This window comes from Benincasa hispida, chromosome 7 (genome assembly GCF_009727055.1).
Source record: "Benincasa hispida cultivar B227 chromosome 7, ASM972705v1, whole genome shotgun sequence".
NCBI classification, from domain to species: Eukaryota; Viridiplantae; Streptophyta; class Magnoliopsida; order Cucurbitales; family Cucurbitaceae; genus Benincasa; species Benincasa hispida.
Window position 1 is genome coordinate 22865116 of NC_052355.1, and position 22180 is coordinate 22887295.

The following is a 22180-nucleotide window of genomic DNA, read 5'->3' on the forward strand; positions in this document are numbered from 1 at the left end:
TTGAGAATTTAGATTAAAAACAATAAACAATTATAATTGAACAAGGGTTAACAATGCTTCAACTTTCGAACTTTGTGCCAAAAGTGATGTGGTCGCATCACACCAGGACAGTTAAATATGTATGGGTAGAAATTCACACCTATTCGATCTTGTGTCAAGTTTCTATAGGAGTTCTAAGCAACTACTACCTATGTTCCAATGGGTAGCTGAATATTAGATTAATTAAAGATTGGTTTCTTTACCCTATGGTATCTCTTATGCCTAAGGTGACATGAAACTCCTATGCCTAGGCTCTTGGTTCCATATCACGTGACCTTCGTTTATACCCTAGCCTTCTCAACATTAGAGCTCCATTGGATTGCCAAATTAAAAGCCCAATTTAATTTACCAATGCTAACTTTAAATTCAACAAAAAGAATGCACAGAATCAAGTTGGTGTGAACTGCAACATTACTTAAGCCATAAAGATTCTAGGCATCCACAACGCTGAATCCCTAGAGAAATTTAGCTTATGATAATTGATAAAATAATAAACTTTATGAAATCAAAAATCATAACTACAATATAGAGTTCGATTGGGAGAAAGAAAATAAGATAAGTACAAGAATTAAATGGAAAATAAAAGCTAGAATAATACAACTCAAATGAACTTGGGATGAATCCTCAAGTCTCAAGTCTTTCCCTGGGTAGATCCCTCTTCTTTCAAGGTGAAATCACCCCTCAATGCACACTTTCGTAGGATGAGATAACCTAGAGCCGCTATGCCTCAGAGGAATTTTCATTCTTGAGGCCATTGATTTGAAACACTGAGAAAAGTCTCAGCGGATTGCTGTAAAAATTGAAGAAACTATGAAGGATGGTGATGATTTCAACTATGGCGAGTTGATATCGTGAAAAGAAGGGTTTCCATCCCTTTTGTAGGCCCTAAAATGGTTGGGGCGAATAGGATTTCGTGCTCTAAACGTTTTCGAAGCAAAAATGGAGCTGTCCAACTGATTAAAACATGAAAATTGCAACTATTTCGTGCTCTAAACGTTTTCGAAGCAAAAATGGAGCTGTCCAACTGATTAAAACATGAAAATTGCAACTATTTTTTATTTATTCAAATTCTAAGAATTTTGGGCTCGCTGATGCCAATGCATCACTTTACTGCTGCAGGCGCAACAGATAGAAGAAAATATGTAGATATAGTAAAAAAGAAAAAAAAAAATTGCCAAAATTCACCAGATCAGCACCAAATTAGCAAATAATATCTTTTAAGCATAATTATCCCCTAGTGAGCTCAGTTTAATAGATTATGACTAAAATTACAAGGAAACACATGCATGAATCCATTTTTAACAATAAAAGAGCACCTATAGAAGCTCAATTTCATGCATTTCATGGCATGAATCAAGATCAATCCCCTAACGGGGATTCCCTGATCCCGACCTCGACTCCTCAAAATGAGAAATGAGACAAGGACGATGACGAAAGTGTTAGGGTTGATGCTCTAAATCTTGTGGTCTTGTAGTTTCTGAACTTTATTTGTATAAACAGATTATTTATTTAATAAAATAAGTGTTATTTTTTTTAATTCTTAGTTGCATTATCCCAAAACCAATAAACTAAGATCTGAGTTTATTTGATGTAGCTTAAACATGTACGTGGTGACATACAGGTGGATCATGTTTAAGTAATAACCTGAACGGTCTGTAGTAGATGGATAAGGTTAGGTACCTTATTCTAGTGACACTACGAACACGGCTCACTTTGTAATTGTTACAATTGTTGCAAAGTGTTATAAATGATCTGATCCTGATCATTCATGTGAAGACATGTGTGAGAGAGTATCATATACAAAGTGTTCGTATAAGACCAAACCATAAAATGATTAGTCTCTCTTTATAACGACGTTACTAGAAGAGACTTACATTTCACCAGGATAGCCGTAAGTGACTTGACATTAATCCTGAATAAGTTGTGAACTCCTGCCTATGAGGACGATACTTTGATCCGCATGGGTGAGAGTGGTCAGATTCACCGACTCAATATGCCTACCATCTTAGGGAGCTGGGAACACAGCAACACAAGAAGAAATTCACTTCTTCTGTAGATAAGTTTCTCCCTTAAGGGCTGATTTTTCCGGGTCTTGAACAATGAGCCGCTAAGCCCTCTCCTGCCTTGAGAGGGGTTCAGTTATAATTGGACTATGATTAATTGTTCATTAGAGGGATTAGTGGCACTTGAGGAGTTAGGTGTACCTACAGGGATAAAACAGTAATTCTGACCCAATTGTACTTACGAGCAATTTGTGAAGGACTCACACACTGTTGATTGGTTATATCAAATAGACACAGAAATATATCTATAGTGCGAAGAGTGCAGTTGTCGGTCTTTAATGGAGTGAATGGAAGTTAATGAAGATCGATTAATTTAATTAAAGAGTTTAATTAATTAATCTCGTATCATTGAATCTTCGATCTATAGGTCTACAAGGTCCCTTTATTAGCTCAATAAGGATTAATGAGAATCAAAGTAATCTTTGATTAATTTGAATTGTTCACATTAATTGAAAGGAATTAATTGTATGAGATATAATTAATATAATATATGTGATACATTATAATATAGAGTCTAATGAGAGAAATAAATATTTGAATATGATTCAAATATTAATTAAATGAATTTGATTCATATATAAACTATAACTTAAAATGAATATGATTCATATTAACACTAAAGGTTATATGAAAGAATGTAAACTATGAATTATGTTATATAAGATATAATATAAACTATAGGTTATATATTATATAGGATATAATATATTATTCAATTTTGATAATATCAAATTAGTTAATATTATTATTTGAAAAATTAACTCCTAAGGAGTTATTTTCAATTTATGGAGGGAGTTATCTATTTATGGAAGGAGTTAGCTAACTCCCTCATTTTCTCTAAAAAACGTAATTGACGGAAGGTTGAGGATCACTTCAACATTGGAACAAATTTTGAGACCAAATAGTTCTCTAAAAATCTTGAAATCTTTCATTTGCCATTTTCACATAAGAACTTTCATCTTCTCAATCACTAAAGTTAATCAAGGAAGCCCATACAAACTCCTTGATTCTCACTTCGAGAATAATAGGTAATAGGGTAATCATCGTGGTGGTATCCCATTGCTATCGGTGTTCGAGGTTTCTGCATTCGAGAGAAGATCTGTGTTCGAGGGAGTAGATCTTGCTATTCGTGATCATTCACTAAAAGGAAAATTGAGAAGAACAGTTTCCCAAGGATTAGTGTACCATTTCCCTTTTCTCTCTGTTAATTTACAGTAGAAAAGCATGCTTAGGATTTATATTGTTTATCCTTGTTTCCGTTCTCTATTTTCTTAAGTTTTGTAAAACAAAATTTGAGACATTGACGTTTGTACGCTTCCGTTATGGGAATCCAATCCCTTCAATTGGCAGAGTAAAATTGTGTCTTTGATTTTCATTTTGTAACTTGAAATCAGAGTTTTGGTGGGTTTTAATTATGCATTTGAATGCTTAGTTTACACTTGGATGTTTCAAAAATTGGCTTTAGATTTACTGCTTTAAAGAGTTTAAAATTGTAAGGACCCCGTGTTTTGGCATTTTAAATTTTGCTATCAAGTCTGTAAGTTCACATCGTTTGATTTGCAAGTGTTGTTAAAGATTTTGGTGACATTTAGAGCAAGAACGAAGCAAGACAGACAAGGAAATTGAAGCAGAGGTTGCATTTGTTGGGGTTGATGCCATAAAGTCTCGTGTCATGTAGTTTGTAAACAGTTTGTACGAATGCTTGTGATGTATAATATATGATATTTTATTTCACTTCTTGATTTTGCTCAGTTGAATATTTAATTTGCTTTACCACAAACCAATAAACCTAAAATCCCTGGTTATCTTTATGCACCTTAAACATGTATGTGATGACATACAAGTGAATCATGTCTTAAGGGATAGCCAAAATGTTCTATAGTATATGGATATAGGAGGGAAACTTTTATCCTGATAATGCTACAGATGCGGCCCGCTGTGGAATGGTCACAAGTGTTGTGACTTGTTACAGATGGTCTGATCCTGATCATTCGTGTAGGAGACATGCGAGCGGAGGCTTCCTATACAAAGAGTTTGTATAAGGACTGGCCATGAAGTGTTAACGTCTCGTTATATAACACGTTCATGACAGAGACTTCACTTCACTAGGATGACCATAGGTTTGTTCATCAGAGGGATCAGTGGTACTTAAGGAGTGAGATGTAACTACATGAGAAAAACGGTAAATTGGCATACTTGTACTTACGAGCATATGTGAAGGGTCATCGTACTTATGATTGGTTATATCCAATGGACACAGAAATATATCTGTGGTAAGAAGAGTCCAGTTATCATTCTTTAGTGGAACATCTAGCAATTAACGAATAGTGAATCTCGTGACTAAAGAGTTTAGTCAGCTATTCACGTACTGTTGGAGCTTCGAGGCATAGGTTCATAAGGTCCCCTTGGTAGCTTGGATAAAGTTGAGAATCAGTTTTTGGGTCAGTTTGAAATGTTCAAATTGACAAGAGAGAGTTCGATTATAAATGATATAATTGGACTGGTTAATTATATATGATATAATTGACTAAATGTATAAGATACATTATTTTGGAAGAAACTGGATATAAATATGATTTATATCAAGTAGAGGAGAAAACACTATATTAGATATATGATATCAAACTATAGGTTGAGAATATAATATAATTATATTAATTAATTAATTAATTAGGCGGTTATGAGATAATTGGCCGAGTATTTCTCCGGAAACGTGCGAAAGTGGGAAGTTGGAATTCAGTTCTTGTAACTGAAGAATAAAATGAAAATTGTTTTCATTTTGTAAGAGACGCAAGAAAAATCTCTCACAGTGTGAATCTATACGATCACTTACCGTTGAGAACTTATACGATAGTGCCCATCTTCCTAAACGATCGTACACCCACGCATTAAACGATCGCCCGCGATTTCTAAACGATCGTTTAGCATGTCGAGCGGAACTAAACGATCACTTACCATTTGATGGACGATCGCTTAGCTAAATCTACACGATTGTGTACCTTTTTCTTAACGACAATCACCCGACTATACGATAGTCTTATACTTTCTCCCACTTACTTGTACGTTTTACACGTTCGTCTTTTCCTCCTTCCCTCTACCAATTCCATCAAAGTTCTTCCTTTGGATTCTCACTCCGAGAATACTGAAGGCTTCAAGTGGTGATGTCATCCCCAGTTGTTGTTGGTTCGTGCACTGCTGATCGTATAGACGACCGTGGTGCTGTTAGACGACTGTTTACTGGACGATAAGAAGCGTGAGGAGTTCGCTTCCGCTAGACCGAGTTTGATTGAAGATTTTCTTCAACTGGTAATCGGTCTTTTGTATTTTATTTGTTAAAGCATGTCAGTAATTACTGTTACAATGCATATTTGTATGTTACAATATATGTGTGGTAATTCTATCAGAATGAAATCGGAAAGATCTACTTCCGCTCATCGGCACTCTTATTTAAGAGATCCTTTAGCATTCTACCTTGGAACATAAGACGGTAATTACGTTGCGCATTATGTTGTAAGGCAAAATGCCCAGAGTAGCTACGCTCAGACTCAGCGTTGCGACGTTGAGGTGGAGTGTAATTACACCGCGTGAAACATAACATTATGCTATGGCAAGCTCCAAACCAACTTAACTATGCTCCTTCCGAGCGTGACTCGTGTGCGCATTAATTGCCTCTAGTTCGAAGATTTGAGCCTCTTGGAGCAGTTTTGTACCTATTTTTGAATTTTTATGTAATTTATTGCTTTTTATTTAATTAAATTAATATAAGAGCTATATTAATTTAATTAATTGTTTAGAATGCCAATCTTTGGTCCAATATTGCTATTTATTAATTTATACACATGATGTATGAGTCAATTTTATTACATTATATATTGTATGCCATACAATTAAAATTGCACCATAGGATAGACATAATAAATAACATGTTCATATATCATACTATATTTTAATTGTTATATTATAGAGTTTGTATGATGGATGTGTGTTTATTTTCATTACTTTATAATGTTATGTAATGAAAAAAGGGAATACATGAAGCATGATACTACATAGAAATTATAATTGTTATATTTCATGTATGTCATTAAATGCATGTTTATAGGTTTTAATTGTTTCATTATTTTTTATAAGTGTTATAAGTATAATGAAGTTAGAATTAAAATCTATAATCAAGTGTTGCGTGCAAACATAGGTTAAAAATAATTTTAAATGGTTTAAAATTGGTTTCACATAGACCCATGTTAAAATATTTATAATGAGATTATAAATAAGTTAATCACTCATTGTCTTTTTAATAGGATTAAATTGGATTATAATTGTCTATAAATGACTTTTGTCTTAGGAAGGTTCTGTCTAGGCTGGGATATTTAAGCTGACGGAAACGAAACACCCCTACCTGGGAACCGATCTGGAAGGTGAATTAAATAGTTATATTATAAGCATGCAATAAATGATTAGGTTTATTAAAATGTATAATAAACAAGAATCATGATTGTTGAACTATCCAATATAAAAAGTTAAATTGAGCAACTTAAACAATCACTTAGTTAAATTATTAGTCAGATTTACCTACCCTAGGTTTAAGACATTCAGTGGGAGGAAAATGATGTATATGATATGTCAATTTCCTTTCACGTTCTCCCTAAATAGTTCATATCATGAGATTTATGCTCAGCCTCGAGAAACATTTGCTTGTGTCCCCCTGTGGATGGTGTTTGCATAGGTCAATACCAAGGTGAATGGAGAGAATGTTTATAGTAAATGGGAGAAGGAAGTGTGTCAACACATCCCACGGTCTTATTTATTGGTTTGTAGTAAACTTTTATGCTCGGCCTTGAAGCAGTTTTGCTTGTGTCTCCCTACGGCAGGTATTTGCATGAAATTTTACTCAGACTCCATAAATGGATAGAATTGTTTTAGTTTTTGCCTCAATTGATTTTTTTCCTACGGTTGGCTCATTGGGGCAAAACTATAGAGTTTAAAATGAAAGGTTACATTTACAAGAAATTGTTACGTTAATGATTTCTTGATCGAACAATTGTGACCAATTATTATAAGGATAAGCGTTATTTTGGTGTAATGGTTGGTTGAGGTTATTTCAATTCAGTGAAGAGGTGACTGACCACCCTACGGTGGCTTTTATCCTGACTCGCTGAAGCATCATTACAAAATTAGATGTCACATAGGTTATATTAGAATTTTGCTAAAATCGATTGGTTTCAACTGGGTAATGCCTTAATAACTAATATAAATAATTTGTATGGTTTGAACAATCTTCGAAAATGACTAGTGCTACATTAAACCTTCTAAGTGCTGACAAATTAAACGACGATAATTACACGAGTTGGAAAAACATAATAAATACTGTGTTTATAATCAATGACCTGAGATTTATCCTTGTTGAGGAATATCCTCAAGTACTTGTTGCTACAATATCTCAAAATGTTCGGGATGCATATGAAATATGGGTCAAAGTAAATAAAAAGGCATGAGCATACATTATTGCCAAATTATCTAAAGTTATTGGTAAAGAATCATGAAATCATGGTCACTGCACATAAAATAATGGATTCCTTGCGGGAGATATTTAGATAACCATCCACACAACTTCAACATGATGCTCTGAAATACATTTTCAATGCCCATATAAAAGAGGTTACCTCTATTCGAGAACACGTTCTCAATATGATGGTCCACTTTAACGTGGCTGAAATGGATGGATTTGTCATCGATGAGGCTAGTCAAGTTAGCTTTATTCTGAAAAATTTACTTGAGAGCTTCCTCCAGTTTCGTAGTAATGTTGTTATGAACAAACTTGACTACAACCTGACCACCCTCTTAAATGAATTACAAACTTATCAATCCTTGATGAAAGTCAAGAAGCAAAAGGGAGAGATAAATTTTGCCACTTCCTTAAGAGAATGCTTTAAAGGTTCGACCTCTGGAACTAAGTCTATACCATCTTCTTCTAGCACTAAAAGGTGGAAGAAGAATAGAGGTCAGGGGAATAAATCCAACTCTATTGCAGCCAGAGGGACAAAAAGGCTAAGTTGCTAAAGGAATTTGTTTCCATTACAACCAGGAGAGACACTAGAAACAGAACTGTCCCAAGTATTTGGCAGAGAAGAAGAAGGTCAAACAAGGTAAATATGATTTATCATTTCTGGCAACCTGCATAGTAGAGAATGATGATTTTTCCTGGATATTTGATTCAGGCATTCACTAATCATGTTTGCTATTCTTTTTAGGGAATTAGTTCCTGTCAGTAGATCAGGATTGACGAGATGACTATATGGGTTGGAACTGGGCAAGTCATCTCAGCAGTGGCAATGGGAGGCCTTAGATTGCTTTTAAAGAAATCGTATTTATTATTAGATAATGTATATATAGTTCCTGGTTTGAATAAGATCTTAATTTCGGTAAAATGTTTGCTTCAACAGATATATTCATTAAATTTCAAAGTAGATAAAGTGTGTATTTACAAGAATGGTGTTCATATTTGTTCTACAAACTTAGAAAGTAATCTTATATGCTAAGATCATTAGCATCTAAGGCACTTCTTAATACTGGAATGTCTAAAACTGCAACAACTCAACATAAAAGACAAAGGGTTTATCTTAAAGAAAATGCCTATCTATATACCCAAGACTAGGTCATATAAATCTCAATAGGATTAAAACGTTGGTTAAGAATGGACTTTTAAGTGAGTTAAAAGAAAACTCTTTACCAGTATGTGAGTCATACCTTGAAGGAAAAATGACTAAAAGAACTTTTACTGGAAAATGTTATAGAGCCAAAGAACCCTTACAACTTATACATTCTAACCTATGTGGTCCTATAAATCTTAGGGCATGATGAGGGTTTGAATATTTCATCTCTTTCATAGATGATTATTCTAGATATGGGTATTTATACCTAATGCAAGACTCATGAAAAGTTCGAGGAGTACAAGACTGAAGTTGAAAATTCATTAAGAACCATTAAAACACTTCGAACTGATCGAGGTGGGAAGTATATGGATTTAAAATTTCAGGATTATGTGATAGAACATGGAATTACAACTCAACTTTCAGCACCTGATACACCTCAGCAGAATGGTGTATTATAAAGGAGAAATAGAACTTTGTTGGACATTGTTCAGTCCATGATAAGTTATGCTCATTTACCTGATTCGTTTTGGGGTTATGTGGTACAGGCTGCAATTTATATTTTGAACTATGTTTTGTCCAAGTTTGTTTCTGAAATATCTTTTGGAATTATGAAGTAGTTGCAAAGGTATTTTACGCCACTTCAGGATATGGGGTTGCCCAATACATGTGCTTGTGGAAAATCCTAAGAAATTGGAACCTCTTTCAAAATTATGCCTATTTATAGGCTACCCCAAGAGAACGAAAGGTAGTTAGTTCTACAATCCTAAAGATAATAAAATATTTATGTAAAAAAATGTTGCATTTTTAGAAGAAAATCATATCAAGAAGCATAAACCCCGTAGTAAAATTGTGTTAAGCGAGCTTTCCAATAAAACTACTAAAACTTCAACAAGAGTTGTTGAAGAGTCTAGTACATCAACAAAAGTTGTTGATGTAGGTTCATCTAGTCAAGCACATCCACCTCAACTGTTGAGGGAGTCTCGACACAGTTGGAGGGCTGCGAATCCACCAGCTCGTTATATGGATTTAACAAAAACCCTAACCGTCATATCAGATGGCGACGTTGAGGATTCATTGTCCTATAAATAGGCAATGGAAGATGTGGACAAAGATGAATGGGTCAAAGCTATGGATCTTGAAATGGAGCCTATGTACTTCAATTCAGTATGGGATCTTGTAGCTCAACTTGATGGAGTAAAACCTATAGATTGTAAGTGGATCTACAAGAGGAAAAGAGATACTGATGGTAGGGTACAAACCCTTAAGGCTAGACTTGTGGCAAAGGGTTATACCTAGGCTGAGGGAATGAACTATGAACAAACTTTCTGACCTGTTACCATGTTAAAGTATATCTAGATTCCCATATCTATTGCCACATATTATGACTATGAGATTTGGCAAATGGACGTCAAGAATACATTTCTGAATGGTAATCTTGAGAAGACCATCTATAAGCAACAACCATAGGGATTCATCTCCCAAGGTCAAGTGCAAATAGTTTGCAAACTTAATCAATCCATTTATGGATTGAAACAAACTTCTCAATCTTGGAATATAAAGTTTGATACTGCGATCAAATCTTATGGTTTTGACCAGAATGTTGATGAACTTTGTGTCTACAAGAAAATCATCAACAGTTCAGTAGCTTTCTTAGTATTGTATGTGGATGATATCCTACTCATTGGAAATGATGTAGGTCTATTGATTGGCGTTAAAAAGTGGTAAACGACCCAATTTCAAATGAAATATTTGGAGAGGTGCAATTTATTCTAGGGATCCAAATCTTCAACAATCGTACGAACAGAATGCTAGCCTTGTTTCAAGCATCGTACATTGACAAAATACTTGTCAAATATTCGATAGTAATTCCAAAAGAGGTTTATTATCTTTCCGGCATTAAATTGTCTTGTCTAATGAATAGTGTCCTAGGACACTTCAAGAGGTTGAGGAAATGAAACGGATTCCCTATGCATCGGTTATTGACGATCCAATGTATGCAATGTTATGTACTAAACCTTACATTTGTTATATAGTGGGGACGGTTAGTAGATATCAGTCTAATCCAAAATCATATCACTGGATTGAAAGGATATGCGAGTACCCATAACAGAAACAATCGTGCTCTAATTCCAATTTTACAGAACATACAGAAAACATAAAGGACGAAAACAATATATACATAACAAAATAAGCATGCATTTTTACAGAAAATGAAGAGGAAGAAGAGATCAGAAAATCACTTACCCTTGAAGACTAATCTCTTTATGATTCCTCTCCGAATCTTGAATACAACAAACTCTTTGATCACGAACACCCGAGATACAAAATCCAAGTTGTTGGAATACATAAACATGCAATGGGAGAAAAAGGATCATTTAACATTCTAATTCCTTAATTTTGACATCAAAATAAGCATGTTCATAGGGTATTAAGAATGTTTCAACATATACCTTTGAAGATCCTCTTCAAACATGTATTTGAGCTGCAATCTTATCCAATTAAAGTCGTGGTCCACCAAGAAATCTTCTCTACTATTCTCAGCCTTAAATTTGAGTGGTGGAACTCACAATTGAACTGAATATGGTGATAAAGTTTGAAGGGGTTTTTAGAGAAGAAGAAAAACACCCAGCAGAAAACTAATTTTCAGAAGCCTTCATCTCCTCTTCCTCCGAAATTCTAAGAGTTTTATTCATTTAATTCACGCAAGTATTAAAGTGCCAACAAATTGACACTTAAATTTAGTGTGATTGATGGGCAAGGTCGATAAACATAGGAGGAACACCTCCTATCTTCAAATTGTGGGAATTTCCCACTAAATTCCTAATTTCCAATTTTCTTTAACTTTAATTAATTCAAAATTAATTAAAATCTAAATCTAAATTTCAATTTCTAGAATTGAAATAAAAATGAAAAATTAATTTGATTTTTAATTAATTAAATAACAAATTAATATTAAATATTAAATTAATCACACACCTAGTTTTAAACATGAATCCTATTCATGTAATTAATATTTAAATCAATATTTAAATATTATAAACTCTCCAATTTCGTTTAATTTTAATAAATTAAATTTTAATTAATTATATCAAATATAATTATACAAACATTAATTTGAATTTGAACTATTCAAATTCAAACCCTAAATTCAATTTGAACATTTCAAGTTGGAATTCAATTTGAACACTTCAAATTGATATCATTCCAAATTCACTCAATTTACTAATTCAAGGTGTTCATGTTTTACGAACTAGTAGATGGACCTTATGGACCTACAGATCATGAGCTCCAACGATTTGAGATTAATTGGCTAAAATTTTTTAGATCGAATTAACCAATATTTGTTAACTATCGAGTCGCACCACTATAGCTCAATAGTTGCATTCTCCTCACTATAGATATATTTGTGTCAACTTGATTTAACCATAATCAGTAAGTTGGCCCTTCACAGGTTATTCGTAATAACGGTTGGGTCAAATATTGTTTTACCCCCGAAATTACGTCTTACTTCTTAAGTTCCACTGATTCTCTAATGAATAATTAGTTGTGATCTAATCACTAAACCGGATCCCTCTCGGGTTAATGAGAGGGTGAAGCCCCTTGTTCATTACCTAGATTCAACACTTAAGAGAATAATCTTCCTCATATCCTTTAATCGAGTAGGCGTGACTTCCATCTTGCACCCTATGTCCTCAGCTATCTACCCAGTCTTACTCTGAAATGGGAGGCTTATTGAGCTGGCGCTGTTGAGCCAACTCTCACCTATATAAATTTAAGGATAATCCCGAATAAACAGGAGTTTATAGTTAGCTCAGGATTAAGATCGAGTTACCTAGGTCATCTAAGTGAAATAGTCAATCTTAATCAGTAAATAGTGTTATAAAGTAAGAGCGACTTATTTCTTGGTCTGATCTTATGTAAACTCATTGTATAGGGCGCTCCCATTCCCCATGTCAATACATGAACGAATTAGGATCACTTCGTTTGTAGCACCTTACAACAAATTGCAACAACTACAAAATGGGCCGCATCCGATAATGTTACCAGGATAAGGAACCCAACCTTATTCGTATACTATAGATCATTTTGACTATTTACTCGAACCAGATCCACTTTTATGTCTCTACATAAAGTTCAAGTATTCATATAATAGTCATGGATCTTAGTTTATTGGATTTAATCTTTACAAGTGCAATTTACAAATTCAATAGCAATTTTATTGAAGAAATGTTGAATAACATATTTATTAATAATATAAAATGTTTTAACTCTACAAACTGCGAGTTTTAGGACATACTACCCAACACAATTAACTGGACACCACTACATCTTTTTGTGTACCTTGCTTTCAAACTTATAGGATGTAATATCAATAATTTTCTATTTGTGCAAAACCTTTCTAAGCTAGTCTTTCGTGTGCCCACTAGTTTTGTGTACACAAAGATTCTAACCACATTTTGCACTGAGCCAATGCACTATTATCTAGTTTTTGCCATTTTTTTTTTTTTTGAGGGGTATGGAGGAGAACTTCTGCATTTTGTATACCAATGTAATATTTATTGTGTGAATGTATACAGTATGTATGCTAGGCCTTTGAAAAAAAAAAAGAAGCTAGGATGACACTTCTCCTTTCAAAGTTGGCCATAAAAAGTAGCTAGAAATTGAGCATAATATACTTGTGCTCTCTTTACGCGAAAAGGTTAGCTTGGAAAGTGAGCGTTTTACCTCAAGTGTGACTCTTGCTCGTAATCATATGCTCACAGGTAACTCGCGGGGGCAAGTTAGAATGAACATGAGAGTGATGCTGAGGGTTGTTCCTATGCAAGAAAGAAAAAATAATAATAAGAAAAAAGAAAGAGAAGAAAAAATGTGAAGGCTTGTAAAGTGTAAGCCTTAACGCCTAGCAAAAGTGTAAGTTTGGGGGAAATAGTGAAAAGTTTCTTGTGTAATCCATGTTAGTTTGGTGATTAGATAAAGTTGTGGCATATTTTGAATTTCCCTAGGGTCAATGAGTGATAGCTTAGCTAGTTTGGCATGCTTGGGTGGCTAGTGGAAATGTTGAGTTGTTGGGCAAATAAAAACTCTTGTGAGGATTCTTAGGGAGTTTGTAGTTTCGCAAGGTATTAGATTGGAGACCCCTTCTGAAAGTTTTTTTCTTTGCATTTATCAAACTAACCATGCATGTTTGGGTGATGGGTGTTATTTATGATATTTTCTTGAGGACCAGAAAATGATTAAGTTCGAGGGTGTGATTCGTACCATAAAATTCATGAATTTGAGCTTTTATTTGGACACTTTTACTATGAAAAAATGGGCTCCCGCATGAATTTGCTTTTCATTTTAATCCCGTGCATACATTTGCCTTTAATTTTAGGCATAAATTTTCAATTGAGTTCACTGGAGATATGAGGTTAAATACTATTATTTGTTGTTTTAGAATTGATCTGTTGAATTTTGGAAGGTTTTGGGGTTATTTTTGCAAATTTTGCATTTGATGTACCTAATGCACCCATAACAAAAGTGATGTGCCCGCATCAGTAAGCCCTAAAATTCCAAATTTCAAACTAATCAAGAGTAGATTTGATTTTCACATTTTGATAAGTTAAATAGCTCCGATTTCGCCTGAAATCGTTCCGAGCTTGAAATCTAGTCTTCCCTAACCATTTTTGTGCCTATAAAAGGGACTGAGGCTCTTCATTCACGATATCAACTGTCCATCACTGCCCCCTTCAACACCTTTACATAATCTATCATCTTTACAACAGCTCTTTGGTTTTCTTCTCAACATTTTAAGTCAATAGCTTTAAGAATGAAAGTTTCTCAGTGGATCTAGGATATCTTTCCCCACGGAAATGTGTGTTGAGGCACGATTTCATCTTGAAAAGGGGGAAATTATCCTGATAAAGACTTGAAGCTTGAGGATTTGTCCCAAGTTCTCTTGAGTTGTAATTATCTAGCTTATTTTTCATTTAATTTTTGTAGTTAGTTTTTTCCATCTTTCCACCAATCTACCTACATTATAGCAATAATTCTCGATTCAATGGAAATGTTTATTCTGTCATTTATCATGAGCTAACACTACTACAAAAACTGTATTACTTGATGCTTGCAACTTTTAATTAGTTGAACTCTTTATGAAAAGATGTCAAGTTATATGTAATTTTTAAGAAAGAAAATCAAGAATAATGAAAAAAAGCAGAGGTTCATGGAATTTTTCAGATTTGTTCATGCTACCCTAAATGTAACGACCGGATCCTTACATATTATGGTCCGACCGCTACGACATGCATACTTAGACTTTTCTATTATGAGATGAGTTTTGGTAAAAATCTCAAAAGAACATATCTAAAATTTTATTAATTAGGTAGAAAATTATATAAAAAGTTTATTTTACAAAACACCAGGATCCATAAAACACTGGCGTAGTGATACAAAAATGCATATGCCTATAATAGTGAGTTTGATGGTTGGCCATTTGAGCGACGTCCAGTTCTGCCACCTACGCTGTGTCTTTACCTACAAAGTCTATAAAAATAGGATGAGTATATAATATACCCAACAAGTAGTTCTCATATAGGGTAATGACCAAATACACAATCACATGTAACATGTTCTGAAAACATATGATTAGGACCGAAAACATATAGTAACATGTGATGGTCGGTTATGCTTCTAACGTAAATTTCTCCACCCTAATAGAAAGCTGAGGACTTAGGCAGAAACTAATCCATCTGATGATTAACGGGTCATGCAGTCAGTAGGGCTAGAGTTGCATCCAACATCAACCATTAACATAAACGTAAGATTGGACTAGAGGGGTGCAACCATACATATCCTGTTAGTCTCTAGCATAAACTTGACATAGAATTGAGTCTAGAGGGGTGCAACCATACATGCCTTGCTAGCCCTATAAGCATAACCTTTATCTAATTAAAATTTAATCTTATGAACAAACATAATGCATGAGGTCCCTTGTCGATAAACATATTTTAAACATGTAATGCAACATAACAATAACATAATTATGCAACATATTAAAGGTACACTACCATGAAACACTTAAAAAGAGAGTGAGATAACTACTTACCTTGACTGCGATCCTAGTTATTCCTTATTATTCCTTATGGTTTAATCAGTAGAGCTTTCCCTCTTAAATCAGAAGGAAATTTGGGCAGCACTTCCTTCGCGTTTCCTCATTCAAACTAATAGAATTACTTCACCGTTTTCACACAATTTTTACTACTGAGTTTTGTTTGAACTTCCAGCCCAAAGCCTCCTATTTATAGTCGTTTCCAGCTCTTCTTTGTGTGATAACTCATCCTACAAATGGCTTCTTTAAAATTACTTAGGTTTAAGAATTTCTCTTAATAAGACACATAATTTTGACTAACGTTTGCCCTTATGTCTTCAACCTTTGTTTGTATTCGATTTTAGGGTTCTCCATGTATAATCTATAAGATCGTGGCCAAATTCAACGCATAATCCACGCTTCTGTCCAAATCTCGCTCTCTTTTTTCTCAGAATCTCGCTCTCTTCAGCTTTCTCGTTGGTTTGGCTCTCGTGACTCTCGCTCTTGCTCTCTCCCAATGTCTCGCTGAGAATCTCGCTAGTTTTCACGCATGGGTTGCCTTCACTGCTTGTAGATTTCACTTTCCTTTTTTAACTCTTTCAAATTTTAAGTGTATATGGGAAATTAATTCACCTCCAATTCTTCCAATGAGCAGTGCCCAAACAAAAGTTATCTATTGCCCTTTGTCTCCTGAATAAGCTAGCGTCCAACTTCTAATTAATCTCCCTGATTCTGCACATACATTTAATTTCTTGTAGTGTATGCGTACAAATTTGGGTTGTTACACTAAACTTCATTTTTAGAATGTGAAGTAATATCATGTACAAAAGTTATATAGAATCCTTTATTTTATTTACCATTCTCTTTCTGATTTGTTTTTCCCCTCTCATTTTCATTTTTTTTTAAATAATTAACAAAAATAGGTTTGGGTGGATAATATTGACAAAAATAGGTTTTTTAATCATGTACCCGGTACACGATTACTTCTAAATCGTGTACCCGGTATACGAGTGCCTATGATCTGGCACGCGCAGACTGCCAATGTAGCAGTCATGCAACGTTGACCTACCCTAAGTCATATACCAGGTACACGACTTAGTGGTCCCTTAAATGCCGTAACGCCTTCTTCTTCATCCATCCGAGAGCATTTTATCTTTTCTTTCTCCCCATTACCATCGTAGCCTCTTTTCTTCTTCCATCCAGCCGTGAGCTTTTTCTCTTGTTACTGCCTTCATGAGCTGATCTACCACTGTTGTCTCCAATCTTTGTTGTCGTCCACCTTAGGTAAAGTTTTTTCTTTAATTTTTTCCATATATGTATTTGTTTATAAAAATGATGATCAAGTTCGAAAATGTATAGTTTATGGATCCATGATTTAAATGTATAATCTTCATATATATATATATATTTTGGTTTTTAAAAATACTTTCCCATGTACCCCATTTTTATCAATAATTTGAAAATCCACAATATTTTTTAGCTTTCATTTTCGTTTCCCTCCCTTGAAGATTAAAAAAAAAAAGAAGAAAAATCCTGCAGCCGCAACACACCCCTCGGCCCTCACCCATCATCTTCTTCTTCGATTCTCCCTTCCTCACCCTAACCTTCTTCTTCGACCAGACACCCTCAACGCCGAAGCAGCCACACCCTAACCCTAACCCTCTTCTTCGACCATCTCTGACTCTCGAATCCCAATTTCCATGACGACGATCACGACGACAACGAACCCCACCGCTCTTCTTCTTCTTCTTCCTCTCCATTCTTCTCTTCCACAGTTTCATCATAATTTCATATTTCCATTTTCCTGCAAGTTTTCGAGAGGGAAAGAAAGAAAGAAACCTTCAATTACTTTCTTCTGCTAAAATTCCACCTTGCTCATCTTCTTCCTTCTTCTCACTCTGCTACTTCCTCAACCATGAAATCCTAGCATTATAGTTGCCCAATTTCATTTTCTTCAAATTTGTTCTCAATATTTTGCTCCGAGGAAACTTACCTACTTCCCTCGGCCGGTAATGGCGAGACTTATTCGGAATGAGTCTCCGTTTAACTTCTCCATTTTCAAACACAAGGTATTTTCTCTTTCTTTTACCACTATCTTTATTTCTGCTTTGCTTTACTTTGCTATTCTCGCATTTACTTATGATGTTTCTCACGATTGAAATGTGGTGGATTATGAGTTTCGTAATTTGTGGTTTTGAAAATTTAATAGTTCGATGTTTTTTCTTTTTGTTCCTTTCTTGAGAGGATGTTTGTGTTGATGTTTATTACATGTGTAGGGATGTAGAGTGGATTTTCTTCGAAAGATTTTGAATCTTACTTTTGGGTTTTCGATTTATTTTTCAGGCTATTGTTAACTGAATTCGATACTAAGTTTGATGGTGACTGCTGACCTTTTTTCTGTCAAAGATTCTAAATTCTGCTTCAAAATTGGAAAAGTAAAGAAGGAATAAAAAAAACGGTGATGTTTAAGATAATTTCCTCTATATTGAAAAATCATCACCAAGAGAGAGAGTTCAAACAAATACGGAATATAAGAGAAATTCTAATACATGACAGTACAAGAAAGGCCAAAAATAAAGTAGAATAAACACAAATAATAAAAAACGATTTCAACAAGCAAGCTATGTAGCCTTTCCCCACAACTGCAGAATTTATAGGAGCTCTTGAAATGGCAAGGACTGAGGTACATCTAGAAAGTAAATTTTGACCCTTTTCTCAATCTTTTCAACGTATAAGTGAAGGTCATTGGTTGTCTTTTTTCATTCCTTCTAATACAATTATTTCTATCTTTTCTACAAGTTAAGCAACTGTGGAACCACATTAGAGAGAACAATTGGCAAGACTTCAGTAATAGAAGAAATATTCTCTATGATGATTCCACCAACATGTTTCAAATGAACAAAGCTCTATCCAAGCATATTTGGCCGTTGGAATCAAATGATGGTGTGCTGTGGCTAATATTACGCTACTATTCTAAGATGTTTGGACTTAGCATTGCTTCTAATTGTTAACTAAAACAATTTATTTTAGCTAACTTTTAGTGTCGATCTGGCTTCTATATGGAACCTTAATTGCTATTTATATATTGGTTTTTTTGACTCTTGGATTTTGTTCTTACCATATGTTTTTCCCCTCCCTTGTCACCTGTTAAGACTCTTGGTCCTAACCTCAATCTGTCCAACAAACTATCCTCTCACGGATTAAAATCCCACAGCCAAGAAGAATTAAACCACAGGTAAGTCAAGACCTTCTATTAATATGCCAACGATAAGAAATAAGTAGGAAGAAAACAAGGTCTTAAATCACAAGAGAACAACAGAGATCAACAAAACAAAACAAGGTCTTAACCTCAAGCTGTTAAGTGCTATTTATGTAGATACTCAGCAAGTACAACACATTCCTCCTATCCTGTCAGAAGAGTTCGAACCACAAGTGAGCTCTGAGTTGGTGCTAGGAGTAAGGTGGAATGGGGAGATGGCTGCTCAAGAATGGTTAGTGAAATGGAAGAATCTACCTGAAAGTGAAGCCACTTGTGAGGCTGCACCAGCAATGAAACAACAATTTCCTTCATTTCACCTTGAGGACAAGGTGTATTTCGAGAGGAGCGGTATTGTAAAGCCCCCGATTATCTACACTTATAAGAGGAAGGGTAAAAAGGGAAAGGAGCAAGGAAACTCGGTTATGAAGATTGTGGCGAGGGAAAATGCAGTTTCAGGAGGATTAGTGGGAGAGAAATTCGGTTAAGGGAGGGACCACCAGCAGCGGGTTAAATATCACGATCGGAAAACCAAGAGGGTGTGCAGAAAAATAAGAAGGAGAGTCTTCATGGAGAGATTTCCCAGCTCTCTCGAATTCCCGCTGGGTTTCTAAGGGTTACTTGTTTTGTTTTGTTGATCTCTGTTGTTCTCTTGTGATTTAAGATCTTGTTTTCTTCCTACTTATTTCTTATCGTTGGCATATTAATAGAAGAAGGTCTTGACTTACCTGTGGTTTAATTCTTCCCCTGTGGTTTAATTCTTCTTGGCTGTGGGATTTTAATCCGTGAGAGGATAGTTTGTTGGACAGATTGAGGTTAGGACCGAGAGTCTTAACATCACCATCCTCCACAAACGCCACTGTCTCACTATTTATTCTTTTGAGTGTGGTGTCTTCTTAATCAGTCTATTCTACAAAATTTTGATTTTTACTCAGCTTGCAAACCCCCCCAATGCCCAAATTTTGATTTCATCTTCGGTTCAATAAAAAAGTAAACATGTCCAAGTGAAAAGAAGGTATAAAAGTCAGGTCAATCTCAAGTCCTTCGCTTCTGATGTTTGTTTTTTCCTTCAGATACCATTTCCAAAGATCATATGCCTCTTCCTTTCTTAGTTGTGGAATAAATGTGGTACTTCTATTTTCATTAATGAATTCTTTACCTGGTAAGTTTGATAAGTTAGACTTTTTTACCCTCTTAAATCTTTTTCTAGTTGCTTGAAATTGATTTTGGCATTTGAATTTCTGGTTTCTGCTTAGGTTGGAGCATTGTTGGTAGAATTGAGAAGACTGGGGGATCTAAATAACGTTTGGTAAGCTATTTTAGAGATCTAGTATGCCTTTTTATAGCATTGCTTTAGGCTTAAAAAATATAGTCACATCTCTTTCATTTTCACTATCTACTTTATTTACATTATTGTTTTGTTCAAATGTTCCTTTTTATGATTGATTTTTCTTTTCCTCTCCTCCAAAGATGTAACTCATTTGGGCCTTGGAAGTTTTTAGGAAGTGCAAGATTTGGGAATCTGGATTGTGTTGAGAATATAGTAATTTTTTATGGAGGATTTGGGCTGATAGAATTCTTTCTAAACTAACTTCCAAACTGATCTGTAATAGTTAATCCATTGGGCATGATTATTTGGACCTTTTATTGTGATTGGGAGCCATTTATGACAAGATGGCTTTGACTCTGATTGGCTACTTTGTATTTGTTGGTTAATATACATTCATCGTGTAAAGGAAGTTGAAGTAGCTGACCAATTTTTATTTTACATATGTATAATATATTCAGGGCATAGTATAATATGTATAATTAGTTTTGTTCTGTCTTGTCCTTTACAAGTGAGAACTGTCGAATGTGGGTATTATATCATAAGATATATACTAAAAATTTGGCTAAAGACGAGCATTATCGTAGATGCGATATGCTTTTAAACTACTTATATTGTAACATTATAAATAGTGTAATATGACCAACTTTTATTTTTCATAAAATGTATAAATAGTGTAAAATGTCTATTTGACTTTTTATGTTTAAAATAAAAATGTATAAATGGTGTGTTTGACTTTTTATGTTTTATAGATTGATTTGAGAAGCTCGTACTCGCAACTTGAATTTGATGAAGTACAAGTGGAGTGAGTTGAATTTTTAGGTCGCTATATCTTATAGATGTATATGGAATTATTCCTTTATTGTGTATGTGGCTACATGGGAATGCCCAAAACCTTTTTTGTGTAAATGTTTAGTTCATAGCCATTATAGGTTATATACTTGAAAACAAATGTGTGGTGGGGGATAGAATTTGTAGTCTTGTGACTTTTGGAATAGCATATATGAATTGATCTTGTAATATTGAAATTATCATATTAGGTTAGGTTGATAGAGTATGTATTATTATAAATTTTGGAATTGTTCATATATATGAAAGGTAATATAAGAATGGACCTATTTAGTTAGATATATTAGGCTGATATATAGACTTTAAATGTGCTACTATTTATTTTAGTTGATGAAATTGTCTTATTAGAATACATATAGTGCAAGAAATGAGAATTGAAAAATTGGTATGTTTAATTTGGAAAAAAAAGCATGGATTTGATTGAAAATGTGTTGAGAATTAAATAACTTCGTCCATTATTTTGTGTCAAGATGAAAATATAATTGACCAATAAAAATTCAAAAGTAAACCACATATGATACATAATCAAGGTCAAGAATCACTCAACTTGACATGTCACAAGTGTCAACTGGATTATCTTACTTGACATATAAATTATATCAAGAAATATATAACTTAACATTATTTTGGGATCAAGTTATCACATTATACTTGATAGTTGATTACACGACGTTTTTAAAAGTCAGGTATACTGTTACTTGACATTGCAAAAATGTCACATAACCTAATTTTTGTAGTAGTGTAAATTCCTTTGGGGTTTAACAACGTGGATGCCCAAGAGTCTTTATGGCTTAAGTAATGTTGCACTTCACACCAACTTGATTTATGAATTCTCTAGTATTGGTAAATTAAATTGGTCACTTAATTTAACAATCCAGTTGAGCTTTAGTACTGAGAAGGCTAAAGTGTAATAAGGAGCATGAGAGG

At 34.3% G+C, this 22180-nt stretch overlaps 1 long non-coding RNA gene across 6 annotated transcripts; it reads left to right on the forward strand.

Annotated features, from left to right (window-relative positions):
- Window positions 1–17298: 17298 nt before the first annotated feature.
- On the forward strand, window positions 17299–21532 carry LOC120082120. Of its 6 annotated transcripts, none has more exons than XR_005483063.1 (4): window positions 17299–17890; window positions 18165–20239; window positions 20334–20386; window positions 21157–21532. It is a non-coding gene; the product is annotated as an uncharacterized LOC120082120 (long non-coding RNA). The 6 variants fall into 6 exon arrangements; XR_005483065.1 differs by lacking the exon at window positions 21157–21532 and adding an exon at window positions 20548–20879; XR_005483067.1 differs by lacking the exon at window positions 21157–21532 and having other exon boundaries at window positions 17300–17890; window positions 18165–18517; window positions 18621–20239; window positions 20334–20879.
- Window positions 21533–22180: the final 648 nt, after the last annotated feature.